Raw genomic sequence first — 6,816 nt, 5'->3', positions numbered from 1 at the left:
AGTTATGGGGGGAAAAAAGAGGAACAAATGTAATAATCTGAACAATAAAGATTTAAATTAAAAAAAAAGAAACATGTTTCAGATTTTAATTTTTTTTATGTTTCAGATTTTAATTACATCTGTTTCCTGCTCCTAGATATGCTTTATTTTCTTCTAAACCCACAACATATACATAAATCAGGCACAAAGTAAAACTACCTTTAGATTTTGAAACCTTTTATGTGGGCTTGAATTTCATGCAATAATTGAAGTGTGGGGACATAATTACTGAACTATTTGAAAGGGTAAGTTTTACTCCTTCTCCTTGACAAACATGGGTAATACTTTACCAGGGACAAAAAAAATGCTAACAAAATTCAGTGGAGGATGCATTTGCATAATGCATCTTTTAACAAGGGAATGAGTGAGGGCATACGTGACAATGCTAGCATGATGTTCTCTACCTCCTGTCAATTATCCTTGAGTCACCCTGCAGTTTAAGCTTTAGGTCAATAAAATGAATTTCAAAGCAGAAGCCTTCAGCACCATAGAGGAATTAACTCTGTGGGGTTGCTTCAAAAAAGCAATGAATTTTCCATTGCTTTTACCTCATGCAATAATTTTTCCTCCAGTTTTTGCCTTCTATTAGAACAGTCTCTCATTCACAATTCCATTTCTTGATAATTCCTTTCTATAAACAAATACTTTTCTCCTTTGGATATAATAAAAATGTAGATTTAAATTGCAATTTTTAAAATAAAGGGTATATGGAACAAATCTCTATCAAATATTTGCAAATAATTGTTTGGGCTTGAACATCACAATAATTTGTACATTTCTTTTCAGTTTCATATGCTGTACAATATGCTGTCTTCCCATGTCAAAAGATATCTAATTTTGCACAGAAAGGAATCAAGGCTTAAACTGATTCTTCAGTAGTTGGGGATGATCTGAAATCATTCTAACCTCCTCCCCTTGCACATCTGTAAACTCTCATTCCAACAGTGAGAAACATCACTCCCACCATCTGCTACTGTTTACTTAATTGTTCAATTCCAGTATACATGTATAGCGGTATCAGAATTCTTAACCCATATCTTCATAAGGAAGAATTTTATCAACTAGGGTGCAGTGAGTATGTACAGTTTCTTTTGCCTTTATTCCTACAGATTCTGCTCATTTCCAAAGTTCCTAGATCGCCACCTTCCTCCTCCCCCTTCAGTAAAGTTGTTTCATGCATATGTAACACAGTTATTTTGTCAAATTATGTATTCTATCCTGGGATTCTTTGACCTCCTAAATGATTTTGTTTCTAATTTGGGTATATTAAACTTTACTCTGTGCTGTAAATTTCCCTGGATTTGATGAATTCATGTGTTACATAGCCACTATTATATGATACAGAATAGTTTCATTTCCCTGAAGAATCTCCTATGCTTCACATATTCAACCCTGGAAACCATTATCTCTATAGTTTTCCCTTTTAAAAAAAGTCATATCATTGGGAATCATATGGGATTGTAATAATATTTACTCCTTTCAGGTACCAACATGCATTTAAGATTCATTTATGTTTTTCATGGTTTGATAACCAAGGTTTGTTTATCCATTCACCTGTTGAACATCCTGATTATTTTCAGTTATTTTTACAAGTATAAATAAAGCTGCTATAGACCTTCATACACCAATTTTTGTGTTAGTCATAAGTTTCTCAAATATAATTTGGTAAATGCCTATGAGCACAACTGCTGGATCATATAAGATTATGTTTAGCTTTGGAAGACACTATCTTCAAAAGTGGCTATAACATTACTCAGCAGTGATTGAGAGTTCTTGTTACTCCACATCCTCACCAGCTATTGGTATTGTAGATTTTTTGGATTCTAGCCTTCTCTTTTTCCAGATCAGATGTATTGAGATTTATTTAGCATATATCAGTGTGTAAGTTTAAAGTGTACAAGATGATGATTCAATACATGTAATTGTGAAATGACTATCACAATAAGCTTAGTTAATATATCCATTATGTCACATAGTTACCATTTTATTTTTATGGTGAGAACATTTAAGATCTGCTCTCTTAGTAATTTTCAAGTATACGCTATGGTGTTGTTAACTAATTTAACCATTGACCTATAGATTCAATACAATCCCAATCAAAATCAATAGGTCCCCAGAACTTATTCATCTAGCCATTCCAATAGGTGTGTAATGGTATCACATTCTTGCTTTAATTGTCAATTCCCTAATGACAAGTGATGCAGAGCATCTTTTCACATGATTATTTACCAACTGTATATCTTCTTTGTTATGGTGTCTGTTCAGATCTTTAACTGAGAAAATTTTAATTCTTATGAAATCCAACTTATTGACTTTTTTATAGATTGTGCTTTCAATATTATATTTCAAACTTATCACCAAACCCAAGATCACCTAGATTTTCTTCTGAATTTCCTTCTAGATGTTTTATAGTTTTTTAAGCTGTATAGTTTTATATGTTCATAATCCACTATGTTTTAATTTTTGTGAAAAGTGTTATTTCTGTGGATATATTTATTATTATAATTTTGCATATGGATGATCAATTATTCCAGCACCATTTGTTGAAAAAAACTATCTTTTTTTTTTCACTGGATTGCCTTTAATCTTTTATCAAAGATCAGTTGACTATATTTTTGTGAATATATTTCTTGAGATCTCTATTCTGTTCCATTGACCTATGAGTTTATTATTTTGCCAGTACCATACTATCATGATTATGGTAACTTTATAGTTAGTCTTAAAATTGGGTAGTGTAAGTCCTCCCAGTCGTTCTTGTTTTTCAGTATTGTATTGTCTATTCTCAGTCTTTTTATCTGTCTATAAACTTTATGATCATATTGTCAATATCTACAAAATAGCTTTTGGGTATTTTGATTGGGATTGTATTGAATCTATAGGTCAATTTGAAAAGAATTGACATCTTAGCTTCTAGATCTATCACTTGGATTTTGTCATTAATTTTGGAAAATTTTGTTCTTACTTAAAATATTCCTTCTGCTCCGTTTCCTCTTTGTTCTCCTTTTGGTATTCCAATTACATATACAATACAGTAAGTCTTCACTTAACTTTGTCAATAGTTTCTTGGAAACTGTGACTTTAACTGAAGAAGACATATAAGGAAACCAGTTTTATCACAGGGTAATTAATATAAAAACGAGTTAAGCTCTTACAGTATATTTCTGGCCACAAAAACATCACCAAACTTCTACATGAAGAACATCACCGAAACACTTCTAATATTAAACATTGAAATCAATGTGAACTATACATACATTTAAGAAATATTCATAGAAACAAGTAAAATAATTATTATTCAACCCACTTATTCCAGTTCAGGGTGGGGGCTGCCTGTAGCCTATGACAACAGCTCAGAGCACAAAGCAGGAACCAAGTCTGGATAGGATACCATTCCAATGCAGGACACACACACACACACACACACACACACACACACACACTCACTCACTCACTCATACTGGGACAATTAAGACACCCCAAGTAGCCTAACGTGCACAGCATTGGGATGTAGCAGGAAACCAGAGTACCCAAAGAATACTCACACAGACATGGAGAGAACGTGCAAACGCACAAAGTGGCCCCAACCCAGAATCGATTTGTTCCTCATTAATATACCAAAATGATTTTGAATAGAATGATATTTTTCAAGGATCTGCTATGTATTACACATATTGAAATTGCCCCACTATTCTTGAGTATTCTGTTATACTTTTCCATTCTTTATTTTCTCTTTGCATTTCCATTAGAGAAGTTTCTCTTGAAGTTTCTATCTTTAAGATCACTGATGCTCTACTCAGCCCTGTCAATATGTTCTTTACTTCCTTACATTGCTGTTTTAAATTTCTACTACTGTCTTTTAATGTTTTTAGTAGAGTTTCTATCTCTCTGCTTATATTATCCATGTCCCTGCATGTTTGTTAGTAGAATCCTTAACATATTAATCATAATTATTTTAAATTACATCTGATAATTCCAACATCTATGTCTGATATGAGTGTGGTTCTGAAAAATGTGTCTTCAGAAAAATTATTTTTTGCCTTTAGCATAGCTTTTAATTTTTGGTTGAAAGCTGGACATGATTTTTCAGGTAATAAAAACTGAGGAAAATAAAACGTTATTGTGATGTTTTATGTTAATCTGGCTAGGAGATGGGCTGTGTTTATCATTTGCTGCAGCTGTAGAGCCCAGAGGATTCTAATTTCCTTGTGTCCCTGTCTTTGATCTCCTGTAGACTTTGGGCATCTCTAAGTTTTCCGCAGAAAGAGAGTCTATGTCTTACAGCTCATTCAGCTTAATTCACTGTTATACTGGATTGCTATTTGGTGTAGTGACAAGGGGTAGAGGACAGGAAGCGTGCTATTACCTTATGATTAAATCGTAGTCTTTTATTGGACCTGTGTCCTTCAAAAGTGTTCCTTCACTTACCCTCTTTGAGTGAGACAAGAAAGCTAGCAGTTGCTGGAATAAAAGAATGCCCTTCCCCCATGTGGGAGGGACAAGGCCCTTGTTACAGAGAACACTCTGGGCATAATTCATAATGATTGCCCTTCTCCACCCCTGCCAGAGCCTCAAGGGCATCTTTCTCAACATTTCAAACTGGTGTTGTTTCTGGAGGTAAATTCCATGACAGTATGTGTGGGTGAGAAGCGGGGGTCCCTAAGACCTGAGAATGTTTTACTCTCATGCTAGTTCATACTCAGACTCCAGCAATTAGTGAAGATCACCATTTAAGTGTAGCAGTTAATGGCTCTAGTGGCTTCTTATTCAGGTAAGCAAATCTTGACTGTGATTCTCTGCATTCACCTGTCTCTCCAGATTTTCGGATGACAGGTTGCCCTGTAACCTTAGTACTCTGATAAACCCTTGAAAATTTGTTGACTTTCAGTTTTTTCAGCTTAACAACAGGAATTGTAAGAACAGTTGTGACACCTTCTAAGATCTTTACTTTGGTGCTGAAATTGAAATTCCTTGCAAAGTTTTTCTGTAAAAACCTATATGATAAATATTTCCAGCTTTCCCTGCCATGTTGTCTCTGTTGCAACTAATCAACTCTGTTGTTATAGTGTCAAAGGAGACAATACATAAATGAATGAGTTTATGGTATTAGTGATGTTTCAATAAAACTTTATTGACAAAAACAAGGAATTTGCTGGGTTTGGCCTGTAGAATATAGTTTGCTGACCCCTGATTTGAAGTACAGATGGATAATCCTGAAAGCCAAATATTGGTTGACAGTCTAATTTGTTGAATGGATCAATAAATGAATGAGTATGTCTGCATGTTAAAATGTTTTCAACAGATTTGATGATGCCACAAATACCCTTCTGTATTAAAACTATCAGTTAGGAAAATTTTAATAATCTATACATTTCTGCTATTACAACCTTAATTATAAAAATTACCAAAGTTCAAATGAAACGAGGTAAAGTCACTTAGCTTTTTCTTGAAATTACTTTTATTCTATACTTTGCCAAATATTTGAGTCTAAAAAATGCAAGGCAAACAGTAAACTATTTCCACTTAATTATAATTCAAAATGACAATTTTCCATTGCCTGCAATAAGAAATGCAATAAAACCTTAGGCACCTAGTATTCAAATAACTGTATCCCTCAAGAAATTAGCATCTTTAAATATTAAGAAGCCTTCACAGAGTTAAAGAGTTAAGCTTCACAGGATAAGATAGAAAAACAGCACTATTCTAACCTCATGTATTTAAACTATTTGAAGAGGAAGATTCATGGGAGTGAAAAGCATAAATTTTCGTGGACCAAAGAAATATAAGAGGTTTAAAGAATGGGATAACCAATTTAGGATTTTTGTTACCTAAGTTAATACTATCTCTTGCCTATAGTAAAAATCCATTATTTTGGGGAAATCACCCATAGAATAAACTTCTAAAAACCCATAAGGTGAAGATACTTAACTGTGAAATATAGAAAACATTATTCTCATACATTTTCCTTTCTGAATCAACCAATTTACTCTCAAATTGCCAATTAGGACAAGACAGAACCCCAAGTTAACAGAATTTAACTAAAATATTTTATGTATGTGGATTTTCTCTCTGCCAACTTTTTAGACCTGGATTCCAGTTTGATTTCTTGTTCTCTGGCGCATGGGAGCTAATCTGTCTTTCCTGAAATTGCCTAAATCCTCTCTTACTTATTCATTACCTCATCAATTTGTTCAAGTTGCTAACATATATAAAGGCAGATGAAAGTGTAATTCAGCAAATGAGTATCTGCTGTCTATTTCATTGAAGCTGGTGGTTCACTTCAATGGCAATAATCACTTTTTATCCAAGTTGGTGGAAAAGAGATGGAAATAGGATGGAAGCTACTGAGTTTCAGAATTCAACTTCTAGTAAACCCAATTTAAATATTTTGGCCAAGATCAGTGAATTATAATTTAAATTTTTAAAATGTCAGTCTTATACATTCTTATTAAGAATAATCTTTTTTTAAAATATATTTTATTGATTTTTTTACAGAGAGGAAGGGAGGAATAGAGAGTTAGAAACATCGATGAGAGAGAAACATCGATCAGCTGCCTCCTGCACATCTCCTACTGGGGATGTGCCCGCAACCCAGGTACATGCCCTTGACCGGAATCAAACCCGGGACCTTTCAGTCCACAGGCTGACGCTCTATCCACTGAGCCAAACCGGTTTTGGCAAGAATAATCTTTATTTAGCCTGGCCAGGCATGGCTAGGTGGTTGAGCTTCGACCTGTGAACCAGCAGGTTATGGTTAGATTCCCAGTTAGATTCCCACTG

This window comes from Myotis davidii, unplaced genomic scaffold (genome assembly GCF_000327345.1).
Source record: "Myotis davidii unplaced genomic scaffold, ASM32734v1 scaffold930, whole genome shotgun sequence".
In the NCBI taxonomy this organism is placed as follows: Eukaryota; Metazoa; Chordata; class Mammalia; order Chiroptera; family Vespertilionidae; genus Myotis; species Myotis davidii.
This window is presented reverse-complemented; position numbering follows the sequence as displayed.